The sequence below is a fragment of the Heteronotia binoei genome, chromosome 20, assembly GCF_032191835.1.
Source record: "Heteronotia binoei isolate CCM8104 ecotype False Entrance Well chromosome 20, APGP_CSIRO_Hbin_v1, whole genome shotgun sequence".
Lineage (NCBI taxonomy): Eukaryota > Metazoa > Chordata > Lepidosauria > Squamata > Gekkonidae > Heteronotia > Heteronotia binoei.
The window spans coordinates 13,009,704-13,031,300 of NC_083242.1; the positions used below are offsets into that span (position 1 = coordinate 13,009,704).

The 21,597-nt window shown below is 48.8% G+C and overlaps 1 long non-coding RNA gene across 1 annotated transcript in view; it reads left to right on the plus strand.

Moving 5' to 3' along the window:
* Positions 1 to 15,922: 15,922 nt before the first annotated feature.
* LOC132588435 (uncharacterized) overlaps positions 15,923 to 21,597 on the plus strand; it is a 37,881-nt gene continuing 32,206 nt past the window's right edge. Inside the window, exon 1 of the long non-coding RNA XR_009556504.1 lies at positions 15,923 to 16,025. This is a non-coding gene — a long non-coding RNA (uncharacterized LOC132588435). The remainder of the gene's footprint in view (positions 16,026 to 21,597) is intronic.

Below are 21,597 nucleotides of genomic sequence, written 5' to 3' on the forward strand. Positions count from 1 at the left end.
ATTGCCAGAGCCTCCTTGTCTATTTGCGCGTAGTTGCGCTCGGCTGCAGTCAGTGTGCGGGAGTAGTATGCGACCGGTACCTCCCTCCCGTCCGGGAGTTGGTGCCCCAGGACTGCTCCCACCCCGTATGGCGACGCATCGCAAGCCAGGATGACGGGGAGGCCCTCGTCAAAATGGTGGAGCACCGCATTAGACACCAGAACGTCCTTGACTGCCTGGAACGCGGCTGCTTGGCGTTTGCCCCAAACCCAAGGGGCTTTTTTGTCCAGCAGGCGGTGCAGGGGCTCTGCTAGGGCCGCCTTGTGGGGGAGAAATGAATGGTAAAAGTTAAGCACCCCCAAGAAGCTTTGCAGGTGGGGGCTGGCGCATTCACAATGGCTCGGGTCTTTTCTTCCGTTGGGTGGATTCGCGCTGCGTCTACGGCGAACCCCAGGAACTCCACCCGTGGGACCCCCAGCAGGCATTTCTCCCTTTTGACTTTGAGCCCCGCTGCCTGGAACCGGCGGAGTACCTCTCTTAGGCGGTTGCCGAATTCCTCGGGGTCCGGGGCGGCGACCAGCACGTCATCAAAAAACGGCTGGACCCCGGGGATCCCTTTCAGGAGAGCGTCCATGATACTCTGGAAGATCCCGGGAGCGACGCTAACCCCGAACTGAAGCCTCCTCACCCTGAAGGCCCCCCTGTGTGTCACAATAGTTTGGGCCTCCGCCGTCTTAGCATCTACCGGGAGCTGCTGGTAGGCCTGTGCCAGGTCCAGCTTCCCGAAGATCTTGGACCCCGCTAGGGCAGCCAGAACGTGGCTCACCACCGGCACTGGGTAGGGGTTATCCTGCAGTGCCTTGTTTATTGTGCATTTATAGTCTGCACAGATCCGCACCTCCCCGTTTGGCTTGATAGGGGTTACGATGGGGGTCTCCCAGGTGGCGTAGTCCACGGGCTCCAGGACTCCCTGGGCTGTGAGGCGGTCTAGTTCGGCCTCTATTTTTGGCTTTAAAGCGAACGGGACCCTCCTCGCCTTGAGCCGAATCGGCCTGACCGTGGGGTCTAGCGGTAGGGAGATGGCCGGCCCTTTGTAGCTCCCTAGAGAACCATCGAACACTTCAGGGAACTCTTGGCATATCTCCCCGAACCCCCTGGGTGTTAGGGTTTGCCCCACCCCTTCCACCCGGATCCCCAAGGGCTTGAACCACGCCAGTCCTAGCAGGGTGGCAAGCTGGCGCTTTACCACCAGGATGTCCAGCGGACCGTAAAAGGGCCCCCGCTCGACTTGCACCCGCGCCCACCCCGCGATTTGCACCGGATTCTTCTGAAAGTCCCGGAGTATGAAGTTCGCCGGCCTTAGTTGCAGCCGCTGGGGGGGACACAGCTTCCTCAGGGTTTCCTCCGCTATAATGGAGATGGAGGAACCAGAGTCCACTTCCATCTGGCAGGGGTTCCCTTCGATGAGGACCGCCATTTTGATTTTATCGGGGGTGGAGAGGGGCAAGTTCAGTACCTGCAGGGACGTGGAGTCCGTGGAGTGGAACTCCGCCGACTCGTGATGCGTGGTCGGCCTCCGGCGGTTGGGCTTGGCTCGGCAAGCCCTCGCAATGTGGCCCGTTTTTCCGCAGCTCCGGCAGTCCCAGGTCCGGTACCGGCAGTCCCGCCTGTCGTGGGGGTCGCCGCAGCTGGCGCACTTGGTGGCCGGGACCCTCTCCGTCGCTGGGGGTCGTTCGGCCGCTCGGGGGCGTTGGGCGGCTCTGCTGGGTGGCCCGGCTGGGCGGCGCAGCTGGTGGGCTTCTTCCTCCTCTGGGCAGTCGTGGTCCAGCTCCTCGTGGTGGGCGGCTTCTGTCCGGGCCTTGGGGAAGGTCCTGGAGGTCCTCTCGAACGCCACCGCCTCGCTGAAGGCGCTCTGGAGGGTAAGCTCTTCCTTGGCGAAGAGCTTCTGCTGGAGCCTCTCGTCGCGGAGGCCCCACGTGAATCGGTCGGCCAGGGTGTCTTCCAGCTGGGGGAAGTTGCAGTTCCCGGCGATCTTGCGGAGGTCCGCCAGGTAGTCGGCGGCCGATTCCCCCACTGCCTGGTCCCTTCTGTGGAACAGGAACCGACGGGCCACCCGCGATGGCTGAGGCGAGAAATGGCCGGTGAGGAGTCTGATGATCTCCTCGTAGGACTTCTCCGTGAGGCGGGCGGGAGCCGAGAGACCCTTGGCGATCTTGAACGTGGCTGGCCCGCAGACGCTCAGGAGAACGTCCCTCTTCGTGCCGGCGTCGGTGACCTTGTTGGCCCTGAGGTAGAACTCGACCCGCTCCGCGTAGGACTCCCAGCCCTCGGGATTGGCGGGGTCGAATGTCTCGATGTAGCCGGTGGTTCCGTTCTGTGTGGCCATGGCGGCGGCGGTCAGGCCTCGTGGTTGCCCTAGATCTCCGTGGTAGCCGCTGAGGCTAAGATCCCACCTTCGTCGCCAGTGTAACGTACTCGAAGCGGAGACGAGAGTAGGGCAACATGGTTTATTAGGAGCACGTTGCAAGAGAGGGAGCACGCGGGCCGGGCCCCGCTTATATACAATTCCCGGTACAGCCTACTGGGTCGGTCAGGCCAATCCTGACCCGTTGAACTTCCCGCCGCAGCTGTTGATTGGCGGGTGATTCCGCGCCCTGCGCTGGAGGCTTCTGGGACAGCCCAGTAGCCTCCGCGCGGGGCGAATGCTGTTACTGATACACTACAGACACAATAGGCAACCTCCAGCCGTTTGAGATGCTGGCAGCCTTCAATGAAATGATTTTTTAGTGAGAGCCAGTTTGGTGTAGTGGTTAAGTGCGTGGACTCTTATCTGGGGGAACCAGGTTTGATTCCCCACTCCTCCACTTGCACCTGCTGGAATGGCCCTGGGTCAGCCATAGCTCTCCCAAGAGTTGTCCTTGAAAGGGCAGCTGCTGCAAGAGCTCTCGCAGCCCCACCTACCTCACAAGGTGTGTGTAGGTGTGTGGGGGGGAGGTAAAGGAGATCATGTCTGTTCTGAAACGCTAAGATTCAGAGTATAGGGTGGGATATAAATCCAATATCTTCTTCCAATATCTTCTTTTCCCTGACGTGCTAAGGAGCTCTGATGCGATCACTAGTTCGTACTTGTAGTTTAAGCATTACTGTGCTAGATATTTAGACCAGGAACATGAAAATCTTTCAGGTCGTTCATGATGCACCTTAGTAATTGAGCTGAAGAGTAATTACACTGGAGGAGCTTGGAAGCTCTTCAGTGGCTAATGAAGGTGCTTAGAAAATAATACACTCTTTTTTGGTTGGCGCTTTTTTTTTTTAACATACATTAGCAATTACATTAATGGCCTCAGTTCGTTTAGGGAAATCTAGACTTTGTGGTCTTTCTCTATCCTTAGCTTACCCCTCTATGCTGCCTCCTGGAGGTGTCTCCCTTCCCTGTTCTTTTGCGGAATCGCACTCCGCTTCAGTTCTGTCCTGGGTGTTGTATAAATGGAAGTGGGAATTCAGCACGGTCTGCTGAGCTAAATTGGGAGCCACGCTTGCAGTCTCTATTCGTTTCGGCACTGATGCAAGGAGAAGCTCGACGCGCCGGCTGGCAAAGGGGGAACACTCAGTAGCTGGCATAGATCTGGAGTCTGGCAGTTCCGCACAGATCTGGAGTCCAGTAACTTGCACAGACCTGGAGCTCAGTTCAGCAGATCTGGAGTTAAGCAGGAGAAGTCTGACATGCTGGCTGGGGAAGGGGGAATCAGGCAGTTAACTTTCACAGCTTGGAGTTCAACAGTATGCCAAAGAAGCCAGGTTTGCAAATAATCACTCGCCCGGTCGTCTGCAGCGATTGTGAATCAGTTCCAGGTAACCAATCTAGAAATGCACTGTGAAACATATGTTCAGTTGTTCCTGGAGTATGGTTCACTTCCGGTCTAGTCCAAGTAAGCTCACCCCTCAAAGGCAAAAACCGGGGGTGAAATTCTAGCAGGAGCTCCTTTGCATATTAGACCACACACCCCTTAAGTAGCCAATCCTCCAAGAGCTTACAAAAAAGAGCCTTATGAGCTCTTGGAGGATTGGCTACATCAGGCGTGTGTGGCCTAGAATTCCACCCCTGGCAAAGACAAAAACAAAATGTTAGGTCATTTCCTGCCACCTGTACTGAATCCTGCTTCTCCCTCTCTGCAGCAGCAGTCTCTCCGCGTGCAGCTGCTGGTGTGACTTTGGGTCAGTCATAATTCTCTCAGAGCTGAGAGAGAGAGAGAGCACAGTTCTCTTGGAGGGAGCAAGGGAGGGAGGAAGGAAAACAGATGGGTGAAGAAGGGAGAGGTGGAAATCAACTTTAAACACATTCTTCATACCACCAGCTGGCTTGGCTTGGCAAAGTGATTTAAAGAGAGAAATGCCTTCTCCAAGCCAGCCAATAGGATGATGGGGGCTTCGAGAACTGCACAATGTGTGTGAGAGAGCCACATGTGGCTCCCGAGCCACAGCTTGCCCCCCCCGCCCCCGATATATACATACCTTCCATGCACTCATTACTCAGTGAGCTCCCATGTATCTGCTCCATTGCTGTCACAGTTCAAACCCTGGTTGCCAGGTCCCTGCCCCGGCTACCAGCAAGGGAAGGGGGAGTGAGGTTGCCAGATCCAAGTTGGAAAACTCCTGGAGATTTGGGGATGGAGCCTGTGGAGGACAAAGATCTTAGCGGGGTACAGTGCCACACAGTCCATCCTCCAAAGCATCCATTTTTTCCAGAGGAACTGATTGCTGTAGTCTGGGGATGAGTTGTAATTCTGGGGGATCCCCAGGTCCCACAGGGAGGCCAGCATCCCTAGTTCATACCATGGATTCTTGCCATGTATATGTGCAGTGTTATAAGTCACCATGCATTTGTTCAGGCAATGCCAGACACTGGGTATGTGCAGTTTCCTACATGGAATTGATAATGTGCTGTGGGGAGTGAACTGTATAAAAAGGCTCAGCTTGTTTGTTGTAGTGGTTAAGTGTGTGGACTCTTATTTGGAGAACCGGGTGTGATGTCCCACTCCACCACTTGCAGCTGCGGGAGTGGCCTTGGGTTAGCAATAGCTGTCGCAGAGCTGTCTTTGATAGGGCAGCTGCTGTGAGAGTTCTCTCAGCCCCACTCACCTCACAGGGTGTCTGTTGTGTAGGAAAAAGATAAAGGAGATTGTAAGCCGCTCTGAGATTCTGATTCAGAGAAAAGGGCAGGGTATAAATGTACAGTGTTCTTCGTCATCATCTTCTTCGTCTTCTCCTCCTCCTTGTACCAGTCCTCCACACTATGGCAATTCTATCAGGCAGCCACCAGATGGCCCCCAAAATAAAGCTAATTCTATGTATTGAAGCTACTGCCTTGACTCAATGAAGGGTGCTAAATAAGTCTCAGGCGGTTGAGGGTGCTGTCAGTCGACTAAAGAGGCAAGATTTGCACTTGTGATCCTCTGCACCTGGGCGCACATTGAAGTGTGATTGCGGGGGCAAAAATTACTTTCTAGAAGGAAGTTACACTGATCTGGGTAGCCAAGCTTGCCTGATTTCATCAGGTTTTGGAAGCTAAGCAGGGTCGGCCCCAGCTAGCATTTGAATGGGAAGACTTCTGAGAAATCCCAGGATCATGCCATGGAGGCAGGCAATAGCAAACCACCTCTGAATGTCTCTTGCCTTGAAAACTCTATGAGGTCACCAAAAGTCAGCTGTGCCTTGATGCCCCTTTCCACCACCCAAAAGAACATATGAACATATGAAGCTGCCTTCTACTGAATCAGACCCTTGGTCCATCAAAGTCAGTACTGTCTTCTCAGACTGGCAGCGGCTCTCCAGGATCTCAAGCTGAGGTTTTTCACACCTATTTGCCTGGACCCTTTTTTGGAGATGCCGGGGATTGAACCTGGGACCTTCTGCTTCCCAAGCAGATGCTCTACCACTGAGCCACCGTCCCTCCCCCGAAGTCTGGTCCTGAGAGGTTCTCAGCAGAGAATCCACTATTACACCATTCCCCTTGCTTATTGTTGATCCTGCAGGTCTTAGGATTTCCCTCTCTCCCTCCCTCCCTCCATATACAATTTTCCAGAGATGTTCAGAGGTGGTTTGCCATTGCGTGCCTCCATATAGTGACCCTGGACTTCCTTGGTGGTCTCTCATTCAAGAGCTAACCAGGGCTGACTCTACTTAGCTTCCAAGATCTGATGAGATCAGACTAGGCTGGGTTATGCCAGTCAAGGCATTAGACCTCCTAGCTCAGGGGTGTCAAACATGCAGCTCAGGGGCCGAATCAGGCCCCCAAGCAACTGGCTATTGTCTGCTTCCTTTTCCCCTTCTCTTGCTTCCTTCTGCATAACAGCTTGCTTTGCAAGGCTTGCTCAATCGCATAGGAGCTACAGAGCAAAACCTCTTATTTTCTTCATTGGCTGAGAATTCTCCCTTGGGGAGGAAGTAGGGAGGGAGAGCTTGCTTTGCCAGGCTCTCTCAGTTGTACAGTAAAGCTACTGAGCCAAGCCTCTCTTCCATCTATTGGCTGAGGCTCCTCCCTCCCAGTCCCCTGGGGAAGGAAGGAAAGAGCCAGAGCTTCCTTTGCCCAGTTCCCTGGATACTTTGGGAAAAATACAAAGAAAGAACCTTTAAGACCAACGAGTTCTAATGTTTTAAGCATGTTTTATTTAATTTTTTTAAAATCTTTAATTGTGTTTGTCTGAGTCCTTTACATAATTTATATCTCTGCTACCTGATCTTAAACTGGTACACACATGGCCCAGCTCGGCATGGCGTGACTTGAAAAGGTCACATTTATGTCAGATCTGGCCCTCATAACAAATGAGCTTGACACCCCTGTGACCTAGCACAAGCGTTTTGGGAGCTGTATCAATTGAGGCTGCAGGCAGGAGTTTGTGCATTTCCGTGCCATCAAAAAAACATGGTTATCCTTCTCCTTGATATGCTAAGAGAAGCAAGGAGATTTCTTTTTTGGGAGGGGGAACTTTCAGATATGCCAACCTGCACCCCCTGCCTGAATTGGTCCAACCCACAAAACCCCCTGTCTTTGCTGCAGATATCTATCTAGTTGGAGCATTGGTAGAGGCTAGATTTAACAGATGCGAGCCCCACCATATATCTTGGCCTCAGATGTGCCTCTTGCCAGTTCCCAATTATGTGACCGAAATTGAAAAGACTCCCGAGGCTTGCCGGAGTCCCAGCTCTTTCCTGTCTTCTTTGTCTAGATATAATTTTAAGCAGCCTGGGTAAAAGAAGTATGACAAACCGAGTCTTTTCCCTATTCCTTGGAGTTGATTAAAGTGAATTTTTCACTTTATCATCGAAGATAGCTGTGATGGAGTTTGACAGACTGAACCAGTCGCTGCTTTGGCTTGGGGGGAAGGTTAACATCAGGGAGGAAATGAACAGTCTGTGGGATTTTCATCCACCTCCATCAAGCAACCAGCAGAGGTCCCCACGAGCCAATCCATCCCTGTTGAACACCAAAGTGGCTGGAAGCTGGCAGATAGATCCCAGTAGGCAGCTGTGTTGGTCTGAAGCAACAGAACAAAGCAGTAGACAAGTGCACCTTTAAGACCAACTAAGTTTTATTCAGAATGTAAGCTTTCGTATTCTCTTAAGCAGACTTCGTCAGACAAAATGGAAATGGCAAGCAGCAAATCTTAATCTAAGTGGGCAGTGTAGAATCATGGGAATGTTTTTAGCAGATTAAAAGAATCGCAAATAGGGATCTGTGTTTGTTAGTGTTAGGACAAAATAGGACTGAAAAAACACTGGAGGGTGATAAAAAGCAGACGGCTGTTGTAGGTGCGAAGTGCCATAAATCGAGGTAACATTCTGGCTTTGTTAGTTTAAATACAGGGCATGGTTTCTCAAGAGATTATAACTTCCATTATAGTTTGCCATTAGAAAAAAAGGAAGACATTAAAAAACAGTGGAGGATGGATTAGTATATGTCTGTCTTATTGCACATACCAACCCATCCTCCATAGGTTGTTCTGGAAGCTGGCAGGAAAGCAAATCATCCCTGGCAAACCCCGTTTTGCAAGAAGGGACAGAGACAGCAGTGCTTGTACTCATAGCCTTCTTTCTGACCAGGGCAACAGGGGTCTTTCCAGGTTCGTTCCCAGAAGAACAGCAGGGCATCCGAACGCACACTCATAGGAATCTTCCTGAGCCAGTAGAGGAGAAACACCAGGTGGGTTAGCAAGCAAAATGAGCGCCCAAAAGCCTGAATCCTAGGCAGCCTTGTTTATTTATTACTATTTTATTTTAAAATAACAGTAGCCACTTTTTCCACCTCGCAAAATGCAAGGTGGCTTACAATGTACATATAAATAGATTCAGGTGAATAGCCGTGTTGGTCTGAAGTGGCAGAACAAAGTTGGAGTCCAGGGGCACCTTTAGGACTGACAACATTTAATTCTGGGTATGAGCTTTTGTGTGCAGGCACACTTCTTCCAGGGAAGAAGAAGAAGAACACCGCAAATTTATACCCTGCCCTTCTCTCTGAATCAGAGTCTCAGAGCAGCTTACAATCTTCTTTATCTTCTCCCCCCACAACAAACACCCTGTGAGGTGGGTGAGGCTGAGAGAGCTCTTCCAACAGCTGCCCTTTCAAGGACAACTCTTGCAAGAGCTATGGCTAACCCAAGGCCATTCCAGCAGCTGCAAGTGGAGGAGTGGGGAATCAAACCCGGTTCTCCCAAATACGAGTCCACGCACCTAACCACTACACCAAAATGGCTCTCAGAACTGACTCTTTCACCTTTAAGATTAGCAAAGTTTAATTCTGGGTATGAGCTTTTGTGTGCTTGCACACTTCCTCAAGTGGAAGCTAAAAATCCACTCGTGGGCACTCAATATTAAAGGTGCCACTGGATCCCACTTTGCTTTAATATCTAAATGTGTGGGGGAGATAGGACAGGGAGAAGCGCAAATACAGCTGGAGGCATTTGGAAGGGGTTTTTTTTACTATGGCTAATCACCAGGCAGGCCACATTTCCATTTAAAACGTATTCGCTTTTTCAGCTGGGCAATCAGCTGCGGTGAAAAATTTTTCAAAGCGCTTCCGGCGGCATGCACATCTCTCCCACCACCTGCCAGCACATGGAGCTATCTAGGAGCATGGCCATAATTAACTAAGGTTCTGCCTCAATGCCAGAAGGAAGAACAACCTGAGACTCGCACTTGTACCAAGAGGCCAAAGCCCACCTGCCTCTTTGTAGAGATGCAAACGTTTCTGTGGGCCAAGAGGTGGAAGGAAAGAACCAAAATCTGGAGGATAAATTATGGGGAAGTCAAGGGTGGACTGTGTGTCCCCTCCGTGAGCAAATGCCCATAGCAGACTGCACGAAAAACCATTGGTACGGGCAAACCTGTGAAACTGATCTCCTGTGCATCAAGTCACCGACAGCCCCATGCACCCTCCAGTTCTGAGAAGACCCCGATGGACTTATTGCTGTGGTGAATTAAGAGACGCTTGTTTTATTCTTCAATGGCATGATCTTCCGTATGTGAACCATATAAAAAGGTGAGCAGCATTAGAAGAAGAAGAATTGCAGATTTATACCCCGCCCTTCTCCCCGAATCAGAGACTCAGAGCAGCCTATAATCTCCTATATCTTCTCCCCCCACAACAGACACCCTGTGAGGTGGGTGGGGCTGAGAGGGCTCTCACAGCAGCTGCCCTTTCAAGGACAACCTCTGCCAGAGCTATGACTGACCCAAGGCCATTCCAGCAGCTGCAAGTGGAGGAGGGGGGAATCAAACCCGATTCTCCCAGATAAGAGTCCGCACACTTAACCACTACCCCAAACTGGCTCTTCCAGTTAATACTACCCAAAATGATCTTCCACTTAATACTTCTGAATCACAGAGCCAGGAGGCAACATCAGGGGAAGCCCTCAGCTCCTATGCCCTGTTGTTGGCCCTCCAGAGGAACTGGTTGGCCATTGTGCACGACAAAATGCTGGACTAGATGGACCACTAGTCTGATTCAGCAGGGCTTTTCTGATGTTCTTATGAATGTCTCAGCCCCTATGCCCTGTTGTTGGCCCTCCAGAGGAACTGGTTGGCCACTGTATGAGACAGGATGCTGGACTGGATAGACCACTGGTCTGATCCAGCAGGGCTCTTCTGATGTTCTTATGAAGGCCTCAGCCCCTATGCCCTGTTGTTGGCCCTCCAGAGGAACTGGTTGGCCACTGTATGAGACAGGATGCTGGACTAGATGGACCACTGGCCCAATCCAGCAGGGCTCTTCTGATGTTCTTATGAAGGCCTTGCCCTCTCTGCGCTGTTGTTGGCCCTCCAGAGGAACCAGTTGGTCAGTGTGTGAGACAGGATGCTGGACTAGATGGACCACTGACCTGATCCAGCAGGGCTCTTCAGATGTTCTTATGTAAGTGCTCTTCTGACATCTATAAATAATTCCAATAAAGCATGTTCTGCATAATTTATTTTACTCCTGCTCATCACAGGGAAGAGAAGGGCACCCTTCATCCACCCTCTCACCATTGCGTCCTCGGAGACTTCATCAGGCACGGCCCCTGCAGGCAAGCATATTATCTTAGCCTTAAGGATGAGAAACTTGTTGATTGCAAAACTGAAAGCTAAAATTGAGAGGAAGTTGAATTCTGCAGCCAGTCTTGTAGCTTTTCTGCACCACCACAGAATCCTGACAAGCACCCAGCAGCCATAGCTTAAAGGACAGCACATCAAGCTTCTTAAATATCTGCCGTTCTATTTTGGCAGTGCTTTTTAATCACTTGTTTTGCAAGGGGGAGTTCCATTCTTTGCCTGGTTTACAAAACTGCTGTAGAGTGCAAGCCCAGAAATTCCAACAGATTGGATCCCCATGGATTTCTTCCAGTAACAGTGGCACTTCCCTCTGGCACGAGTTCTTGCTCTGGAAGAAGCGGAATGGATCCACGCTACAAGATTATGCATGGGATAGAGAAGGCAGAGAAAGAAGTACTTTTCTCCCTTTCTCACAATACAAGAACTCATGGACATTCAATGAAATTGCTGAGCAGTCAGGTTAGAATGGATAAAATGAAGTACTTCTTCACCCAAAGGGTGATTAAAATGTGGAATTCACTGCCACAGGAGGTGGTGGCAGCTACAAGCATAGACAGCTTCAAGAGGGGATTGGATAAGCATATGGAGCTTATCAGTGGCTATTAGCAACAGCCCATCAGTGGCTATTAGCAACAGCTTATTGTTGGAACTCTCTGTCTGGGGCAGTGATGCTCTGTATTCTTGTGCTTGGGGGGTGCACAGTGGAAGGGCTTTTAGCCGCACTGGGGGACCTCTTGATGGCACTTGGGTTTTTTTGGCCACTGTGTGACGCAGAGTGTTGGACTGGATGGACGATTGGCCTGATCCAACATGGCTTCTCTTACGTTCTTACCCAACCCATTACCATTCTGACACAGCAATATTTTCCAGATCAGTGACCTCCAGATGTTTAATGTGCTGAAAACCGCTACTGTCACAGAATACAAATTCGTAAGTGAGAAGCGTTAACCGGAAGATGGTTTTGAGTAATGCCGCTTACCTTTACATTGTCAAAATGGTTGATTTCAGTATGCTTGGCCAGTGGAATACAGGCCTCCTTTTCTCTGAGAGCCAGTTTGGGGTAGTGGTTAAGAACAGCGGACTCTAATCTGGAGAACTGGGTTTGATTTCCCTCTCCTCCTCCACGGGCTGGGTGACGTTGGTTCAGTCACAGTTCTCTCAGAGCTGTTCTCTCAAGGGCAGTTCTCTCACAGCCCTCTCAACCCCATCTACCTCACAGGGTATCATAGAATCCTAGAGTTGGATGGGATCTCCAGGGTCATCTAGTCCAACCCCCTGCACAATGCAGAAAAGTCATAAATACCTCACACACACACACCCCGTGATACCTGCTTCTTGCCCAGAAATTGGCAAAAAAACCCCACAAAACAACCCTCTAGGACAAAACTGGCCTAAAGAAAAATTGCTGTCTGATCCCAAAATGGTAAACAGTGTCTGTTGCGGGGAGAGGAAGGGAAGGAGATTGTAAACTGCTCTGAGACTTTGAGTGAAGGCTGGGGAATAAATCCAATCCCCCCCTCCTCCCCCTCCTGCTTCTCTTTCTCCTCCTCCTCTTCCTCCTCAACAAAGCAATTCTCTCTGAGCTTCCAGATTTTTATTTTACGACTTCATGTGGAACTTCAGATCTGCTAACAGATGGCATTGTCATTATTTCAGCCTTCCCTAAAGAATGGAGAGGAGCACATCGCTCCTGACATTTTCGAGATGTCTTTATTGAGTGGCAAAATTTAGCTGCATTTCATTGGGGAGATTGACAGCATTGCTGGGCTCCTGGGCGTAAGAAGCACAAGGCAAGTAGGGGGGATCTGTCACTTTCCAGTTCCTCACATTTGGGCAGCCCAATTTACGTAATTCATTGGCTAATTATGCAAAATCAAGCACAATAATTGTTTTAACGTCTGCTAGTACTTTTTGGTCTTCTTGTTAGGTACCACCAAAAAAAAGTTTACGTTCATCTTTTTGATTTTTTTAAAAAAAATGTATTTGGCTAGCTGGGCTGCAAAGCAAGTTTGACTGGGGGGTTTTGTGGGCACTGGTGAGAGGTCACCAAGCAAGCCACATTGTTTGTCCGCTTAACTGTGTGGAGGCAGGTGTGGAGGCCCATGTGCCTTCGAGCATTTCACTGATGATAAGAAGACTGCAGATTTATACCCCGCCCTTCTCTCTGAATCAGAGACTCAGAGCGGCTTACAATCGTCTATCTTCTCCTCCCCCACAACAGACACCCTGTGAGATGGGTGGGGCTGAGAAGGCTCTCACAGTAGCTGCCTTTTCAGGGACAACTCCTGCGAGAGCTATGGGTAACCCAAGGCCATTCCAGCAGCTGTAAGTAGAGGAGAATCAAACCCGGTTCTTCCTTTTTTTGGAGGGGGGGTGTTTGCATTTGTGCATGTGACCCCTACAAGGGCATGGAGGATATTCAGAGAAATGGCTTGATAGCCTGCCTCTGCCTCCCAGCCCTGGAATTCCAAGGAGGTCTCGCATCCAAGTACTTCCTAGAGTCGGCCCTGCTAGCTCCTGAGACCTGATGAGATGAGGCTTGCCTGGGCTATCCCAGTCCGGGCTTCACCCGTCTTTCTTTATTCAGAGAAATCTGTTCAGCCCATTGGCTTTTAGCCACAGCAACAGATTTAATGAAATATTTTTAAAAATCAGAGGAGTAGTATTCACAGGAGTCCGAAGCTCCAAATCTTCTTTACAACAATTTGATGGAAATATTCCTGTGCAGCGAGGCACAAATACAATGCTACAGGGTTGTACTAAATTCCCTGTTTCACAATAAAAGCTTCCACGAGCTGCACAAAAGAAATAATGTAAGGAATATTACAATCCATAAGTTAACAATTAAATAAAATAAATTTATCAACATTAATAACATACCTTTACAGTTTCTTTATACATTTTACAAGAGCACTAGGCTTCAGAATTCTTGGCTCCCGCAGGAGCCCAATCACATAATGATGTACAGGTGGCATAGGGATACAGCATATTTAAAGAAACAGACAAACTAATCCTACAGTCACTTACAACATGATATAAAAATTACAATCAAAGAAAACACAATAGATCCCAATCATTATTAAGTCCATGTGGTACACGGGTTTGCAGTTTAAAAATCCAGCGCATTTCCTGCCTGAGAACCCATTTGTTAGCATCAGTTTTACCATGTAACTCAAAAGGAAATTTTTGCAAAACAAAAAATCTTAGAGAGTCAGCATTATGTTTAAAGTCCCAAAAGTGCTCCGCAAGAGGAGCATCAAGCATAAGATTCTTAATGCGGGACCTGTGTTCTAAGACACGTGTACAAATGACACATGTCGTACTCCCAAGATACAGTTTTGGACACAGACAGAGAATTCCATAAATACACACTTTGGTGGGAAAGGTGGTCATATCTCTAAGGGTTACTTTAAAGTTTGTTATGGGATGCACAAACTTCCTACTATCTAAAGCACATGGTGCGCAAGTTCCGCATTTATGATGACCTCCCATGCTAGATCCAACAGGTGCAGTTTTAACAAAATCAGATCTCACAACTGTCCCTCGGTGGGGAGGGCGGGATATAAATAAAAATTTATTATTATTATCTTGGGAGTACGATGTTTCTGCACCATAGGATTCATGTGCAGTTTGGGTTTGTGTGCGAGAAGGCCTTTTAAGTGGTGGCCCACACTTTGCATTACTCCCTCCTCAGTGAGCTCTCACTAGTGAAATATAAACAACAGATTAAAAGACCGCTGTATGTTGCTGAAGGCTTTTGCGGCCAAAGTTCATTAGTTGTTGTAGATTTTCCGGGCTGTATGGCCATGGTCTTGGCATTGTGAGACCTGATTTTACCCATAACTATGACTGGCATTCTCAGAAGTATAACTCAGAGAACTCCAGTTTTCTGGGTTATACCTCTGAGGCTGCCAGCCACAGTTGCTGGCGAAACGTCAGGTCTCACAACGCCAAGGCCAAGACCACACAGCCCGGAAAATCTTCAACAACTAATAAATGACCATTGTTTCCAAAGGCATTTAAGGCTGCATAGCATAAATTGCCACATGGCTTAGCTGCTGCTGGATTATATTTTTAAGAGCATTGTTTTCTTTCCTATAAGCTGCCTTGCAGCTCCTTATGTTGGAAACAGTATAAATATTTTAGGGAATTCACAAAAACGAGTGCTTGAGTTCCACAACCTGACGTGGGAAAATTGAAGCTGACCTAGAAATCCAACCTCACTGCCTTTTCTCTGAAACTCAAGTGAACACATGGAAGCATACAGCTAAGTTTCCCTAGGGAACCCAAGGAAGAAGTGCCTTTGCAAACTTCTGACTGCAGTTTGCAAACAAGCATCAGATAAAAGTGCCCCTTCCCATGTTTTGTGTCCTGTGGTACCTTTAAGGCCAGCAAAAGTTTATTAAATAAAGGTATGAACTTCCGTGTGCAAGTGCACTTCCTCAGATACACCAAAATGGAAGTTGACAGTTCAAATATATAGGCAGCAGTGTTCCCTCTAAGCTGAGTTAGCATGAGCTAGATCATAGATTTTTAGCCTCCAGCTTGCACATTTCGCACATTTTGTCTTAACTCAGGAAGGATGACCCCAGAGCACACCAATTTATACAGTAGCTCACAACTTTAAGGCTAGTAGCTCACAATTGTAATGCCAGTAGCTCACAAAGTAGAAGTTTTGCTCTCAAGACTGTAGCTTAGAGGGAACGTTGATTGGCAGATACCTCTACACAGCTGAACAGCAAATTAGCATACAACTTAATGAAGATGTTTTGACATATGCAAAGATGAAATAGAAGAGATTAGATTTATACCATGCCTTTCGCTAGCCATAGGAGTCTCAGAGTGGCTTTCAAATCTCCTTTCTCTTCCCCTCCCCACAACAGACACCCTGTGAGGTAGGTGGGGCTGAGATAGCTCTCCCAGAAATGCTCTTGAGCAGAACAGCTTTGAGAGAACTTGTGGCTGACTCAAGGTCAGATCAGCAGCTGCAAGTGGAGGAGTGGGGAACCAAACCTGGTTCTCCCAGATAAGAGTCCATGCACTTAACCACTACACCAAACTGGCTAAGTTTATAGGTCACAGTATGTTTTGATTTAATTATGTGGGAGGGTGGGGACCAGTGGAACAATAAATACGTCAAAGGAGGAGACAAATGTATAATTTTGTTCTGCTTCTTCAGACCAACACGGCTGCCTTCCTGGATCTACCTTCCCGTTTTAATGTTGAACAAGGTACGTTATCTTGATGTCCCCACTCTCTTTGAACAGGAGGTCTCCTTCCTGGCGCCCATCTGCATGTTGCCTGCCTCAAAAGGCTCCAGAAAGAAGATGCTTCTGATGACACTCAGGCTATCCAGCTGTGGGTGTGTTTCCCTGCCTCCTCAGCAGAAGGCCTCCTTCCCAGAAACCTCCTGGTCAGCTGCCAACATCTACCCTGCGGTTGTGACCTGGCTGCTCTCTCTGGTGAGTGTTGGGGGGTTGATGGGAAAATGTCACAGCAGCGTTGGCACTGCAGATGGATTGCGGAGCCATTTGGGGAGGGGGGGGGAGATATGAACTTAAGAAAACATAAGAGAAGCCATGTTGGATCAGGCCAATGGCCCATCCAATCCAACACAGTGGCCAGAAAAACCAGCTGCCATCAGGAGGTCCATCAGTGGGACCAGGACACTAGAAGCCCTCCCACTGTTGCCCCTCACAAGCACCAAGAATACAGATCAGTCAGTCAATCAATCAATCTTTTATTGGCATATAAAGTAGAGAAGATGGGAACATAATATACAGATTGCTTTTGGATTACAGTTGGTTAAAGATACCATCGAATTGATGATAAAATTAATCTTAACGAGGTCAGAGAATCCCATGTTATTTCCCAAAGAGGGTTTAAATGTTTAGTATGAATATCTGCATTAAAAGAACAGTAAGAAAGGATACATGAAATTGTTTCAATGCAACGAGTTCTATAGTTGGAATGCAGAATATGGACGATTTCTATCAAAACTGTAAGGTATGTACATTCAAGGGTTTTTTTGTAGCAGGATATTTTGTAGCAGAAACTCCTTTGCATATTAGGCCACACACCCTGATGTAGCCAATCCTCCTGGAGCTTCACTGGTCCCCCCCACACACACATAATTAAATCAAAACATACTGTGACCTGTAAGCTCTTGGAGGACTGGCTACATAAGGGGTGTGTGGCCTAATATGCAAAGAAGTTCCTGCTACAGAAAAAGCCCTATGTACATTGTAGAAGCATATGTCCTGCTTAGCTTCTGAGATCTGATGAGATCGGGCTAGCCAGTGTGACTCGTCGGACCTGTATCATCCCCACTTCAGCTGCTTTTTCCAGCTACAATACTCAGGGGATGTGATTCTGGCTCCCCATCATTTTGGGAGGGGGGAAAAATTCTTCATTAGTTTTTCTTCTTATTCCTACCCCGCCCCCTAAATTTGGATTATTCCTTCTTTCCCAGTATTGGCCAAACTGTAGTTGATCAGCAGCAGCATCCCCTCCCCCAATTTTTCAATAAGCGACTGAGGGGTTGCCCCTCGTCAAGCAAAGGGAGAACTCCCTCCAGAGGCCTCCTTCGTTCTCCTGTCCTCCTTCACATGCTAACATCAGAAGCAGGAGACGAAAGAGACAATTGCTGTGTTTGCTTCAGGTGCTTTTTGTCGAGAATGCTAGACTGGGGAAGGTCGAACTGTGGCTCGGGAGCCACAAGTGATTCTTTCACACAAATTGTGCGGTTCTCAAAACCCTCATGACCCCCTCGACTGGCTTGGGGAAGGCATTTGTCTTTTTAAATCCCTTCTCCAAACCAAGCCAGCTGGTGGCTTGCAGAATGCATTTCAAGTTAAAGTTGCTTTCTTTCCACCTGTTCCTCCCTCCTTGATCTATTTTCCTTCCTTCCTTCCTTCCTTCCTTCCTTCCTTCCTTCCTTCCTTCCTTCCTTCCTTCCTTCCTTCCTTCCTTCCTTCCTTCCTTCCTTCCTTCCTTCCTTCTTTCCTTCCTTCCTTCCTTCCTTCCTTCCTTCCTTCCTTCCTTCCTTCCTTCCTTCCTTCCTCATCTGACCTTCATGTCCTATGGCTCTCAAACATCTGATGTCTATTCTATGTGGCTCTTATGCTAAGCAAGTTTAGTCAACCCTGTGCTAGACTTTCTGGTCCACTGGGGGGGCTGGTCTCCCCCACCCCATCCCTTTCCAGGGTTATTAAAAGCTCAGAGGTATAAGACCAGTTTTGATTGATGGAACTGCTCAGAGGGGAAGCATTCAATGTTGTTCTCTTAAACCCTCGCATTTTAAATTTAAAGTTAAGACCTGTACCACTTTTATTTAATAACGATGTAAGGGGGGGGGGGGGGGAATGCACCGGCCGTTGTCAACCCAGTTGCCCCAGTAACTAGATGAGATGCTGCAAGATCAGTGATTGGCTCTTCCTGGTATTTTAAGAAGACAATTTGCAGAGCTATTTCTATCAGGGCTGTGGCCCAGAGGGAGGGGGGATTCAACCTCTCTGGTGAGGACTTCTGGTGAGAACCCTACGGTGGCCCCCGTAGGGTTTTCAAGGCAAGAGATGGGCGTCACCTGACTGCTTCTGCCTAGCAACAACCTGGAACTTCTTCCGTGGTCTCCCATCCAAACACTAACCAGGACTGACCCTGCTTAGCTTCCAAGATCTGATGAGAATGCAGTTTTCACCTCCGCTTGGCTGCTGTTTGCCTTGGAAGAGAAAAAAAAGACAGACAATGAAACAGTCTCTCCCCCTCCTGCCCCCGCCCATGCCCCTTTCTAAGGCTAATAAAAGCTCAGGAGGGTAAGACCAGCTTTGATTGATGAAACAGCTCAAAGGGGAAGCACTGAATGTTGTTCCAAATGCTGTTTCCTTTTTTTTAAAAGGGGGATTCTGGGAAAATCCACTCAGCAAGGTTACCAGCTCTTGCTTGGGAAATTCCTGAAGATTTGGGGTTGGTGCCTACGGAGAGGGCTTTGGAGGAGGGATTGCAATGGGAACCTGTGGTATACCTGAGCCGCCCTGAGCCCGCTTTGGTGGGGTAGGGCGGGATATAAATCGAAATAAATAAATAAATACCATAGAGAAGAGGAGGAAGAAAAAGAAGATGAAGAAGAGTTTATTTTATATCCCACCCTTCACTACCCAAAGGAGTCTCGGAGCGGCTTACATTCTCCTTCCCTTTGTCTCCTCACGACGAACAGCCTGTAAGGTACGTGGGGCTTAGGGAGCTCTGAGAGAATTGTGACTGATGGACACTAGAGCCATCTTGGTGGAGTGGTTAAGACTGCAGACTTTAATCTGGGAGAACCAGGTTTGATTCCTCATTCCTCCACATGCAGCTGCTGGGTGACTTTGGGCAAGCCACAGTTTTCTCAGAGCTTTTCTCTCAAAAGCAATTCTCTTAGAGCTCTCTCATCCCCATCTATCTCACAGGGTGTCTTTTGTGCGGAGGTGAGGGGAAAGGAGATTATAAGCCACTCTGAGTAAGAGGTGGTATATAAATCCAATCTCCTCCTGCTGCTCCACTTATTTTCCTCCTCCTTCTTCTTCTCCTTCTTCTCCTTTTCCTCCTCCTTCTTCTTTTTCTCCTCCTCCTCCTTCTCCTCCTCCTCCTTCTTTTTCTCCTCCTCCTCCTTCTTCTTTTTCTCCTTCTCCTCCTCCTCCTTCTTCTTTTTCTCCTCCTTCTCCTCCTCCTTCTTCTTCTTTCTTTCCTCCTCCTCCTCCTTGTTCTTCTTTTTCTCCTCCTCCTCCTTCTTTTTCTCCTCCTTCTCCTCCTCCTCCTTCTTCTTCTTTCTCTCCTCCTCCTCCTTCTTCTTTTTCTCCTCCTCCTTGTCCTCCTCCTTCTTCTCTTCCTCCTCCTCCTCCTTCTTTTTCTCCTCCTCCTCCTCCTTCTTCTTCCCCAAGGTCACCCATCAGGCTGCATGTGAAGGAGGAGGGGAGAATCAAACCCAGTTCTCCAGATTAGAGTCTGCCACTCTTAACCCCTATGCCACATTTGCCCTCTAGAACTGTCATTGTCTCCAGCAGAAATGTTTCCTGCAGTCTGGAGATCAGTCGCAATCCCAGGAGAACTTCAGGCTCCTCCTGGAGTCTTATCCTGCTTGGTCCTGAGATCCCAGCTTGCTTCCAGCGTCCCAGCGGATAAGCACGAAACAGCGTTATGATTGACAAGCACTCCGTAGTTTATTAAACAAATTAATTGGCTCAATTGGTTGTCTAAACAGCTTTAAGTACATTAGACCGCAAGGCAGAGCTAAGCGTGTTTATATTCCGTTGAACTCAGTGGGAGTGTTAAAAACATCCTTCAAGCTCCCCCCATGCGATCAGCGAGCCAGTGTGGCGTAGATGTCAGGAGAGTCAGGCTGAGACTTGGGTTCAAAACCTTGTTGAGTCAGAAAGCTCACAAGGTGGCCCCATGGCAGAGTTAGACCTACCTCAGTTAAGTGAGAGCCAGTTTGGTGAGAGCTCAGAGAGTCAGTTTGGTGTAGTGGTTAAGTGCACAGACTCTTTTCTGGGAGAACCGGGTTTGATTCCCCACTCTTCCACTTGCAGCTGCTGGAATGGCCTTGGGTTAGCTATTGCAGAAGTTGTCCTTGAATGGGCAGCTTCTGGGAAAACTCTCTCAGCCCCACCCACCTCACAGGGTGTCTGTTGTGGGGGAGGAAGATAAAGGAGATTGTGAGCCACTCTGAGATTCAGAGTGGAGGGCGGGATATAAATCCAATATCATCATCATCTTCTCACGGGATTGTTATTAGGATATGGGCGGGGGGAGGAGATTGCCCTGGATTTTGCTGTGAGATTCTTGAAGGAAAAGCCGATAACAGCAAAATAAGTAAGAGTGAATAATTGTGGCTGGAACACATCCCTTGTGTCCCCTTGTGTCTGTTATTATGACATTACTGGGTTGCCAGATCTCAGAATTTGCCAGAATCAAGTGGGCCGTGCTCCTTTTATTTATCCATTTATCTTTGGATTTTTATCCTGCCCTCCCTGCAAGCAGGCTCGGTGTGGGTCACAGTGAAGGAATAACAATAAAGACAGTTAATAGCAGATTAAAATGTAAAACAAATGGCACACAGCCATCTCTCCTGCCTACCAGTGTCTCCCACTGGGGCAGGGCATAACCAACCAACAGCAAAGCCCCTTCAGCAGATGCCAGGATAGTGTAGTGCCAGTTTGGGATAGTGGTTAAATGTGCGGACTCTTCTGGGAGAACTGGGTTTGATTTTCCTCCACTTGCAGATGCTAGAATGGCCCTGGATTAGCCATAGCTCTGGCAGAGCTGTCTTTGAAAGGGCAGCTTCTGGGAGAACTCTCTCAGCCCCACCCACCTCACAGGGTGTCTGTTGCAGGGGAGGAAGGTCAAGAAGATTGTAAGCCACTCTGAGATTCAGAGTGAAAGGCGGGGTTTAAATCCAATATCATCATCATCATCATCACCACCACCTTCTTCTCCTCCTCCTCCTCCTTCTCCTCCTTCCCTTTGCCCTACCCATGCATCCCAACCTTCACCCCATCCCTGAAGGTTCCACCCTGGGATTTATAAGGACCCACCAACCCACGGGGTTCCACACTGGGTGTTCTCGGAGTCTCCGGGTCCCAGCCTTGGGGGTCTTGACAACAGGGACGTGCCTGCCCTCTGGCTGTTATCAAAATCTGCTTTGGAGCAGGCAGAAAACTAGCTGACCTCTTACATCACCCGATTTTTCTCCTTCTGCCTGGAGCTGCCAGTGCTTCTATAGCTGAGCCCAACACAGCCCATATAATATAGTGGGTTCCATGCAATGAAGAGGCGAGGTGGTAGTGATCATCAGCTCTTTATTAGGTAGAGCATAATACAGGGCTGCACTCAAAGATTGCAGACTGGGCCAACAGGGCCAACTATATATACACTCAAGGTTCCTGCGCTCGCATGCCTTTGGGCCATTCAAACCAGCAGGGGGCCCGTGACTGGAGCAGGGCAGCAGGGATTTGGATCCTGCTGCCCATTGTTCCCGAGTCCCTAAGCTCTGTCCTA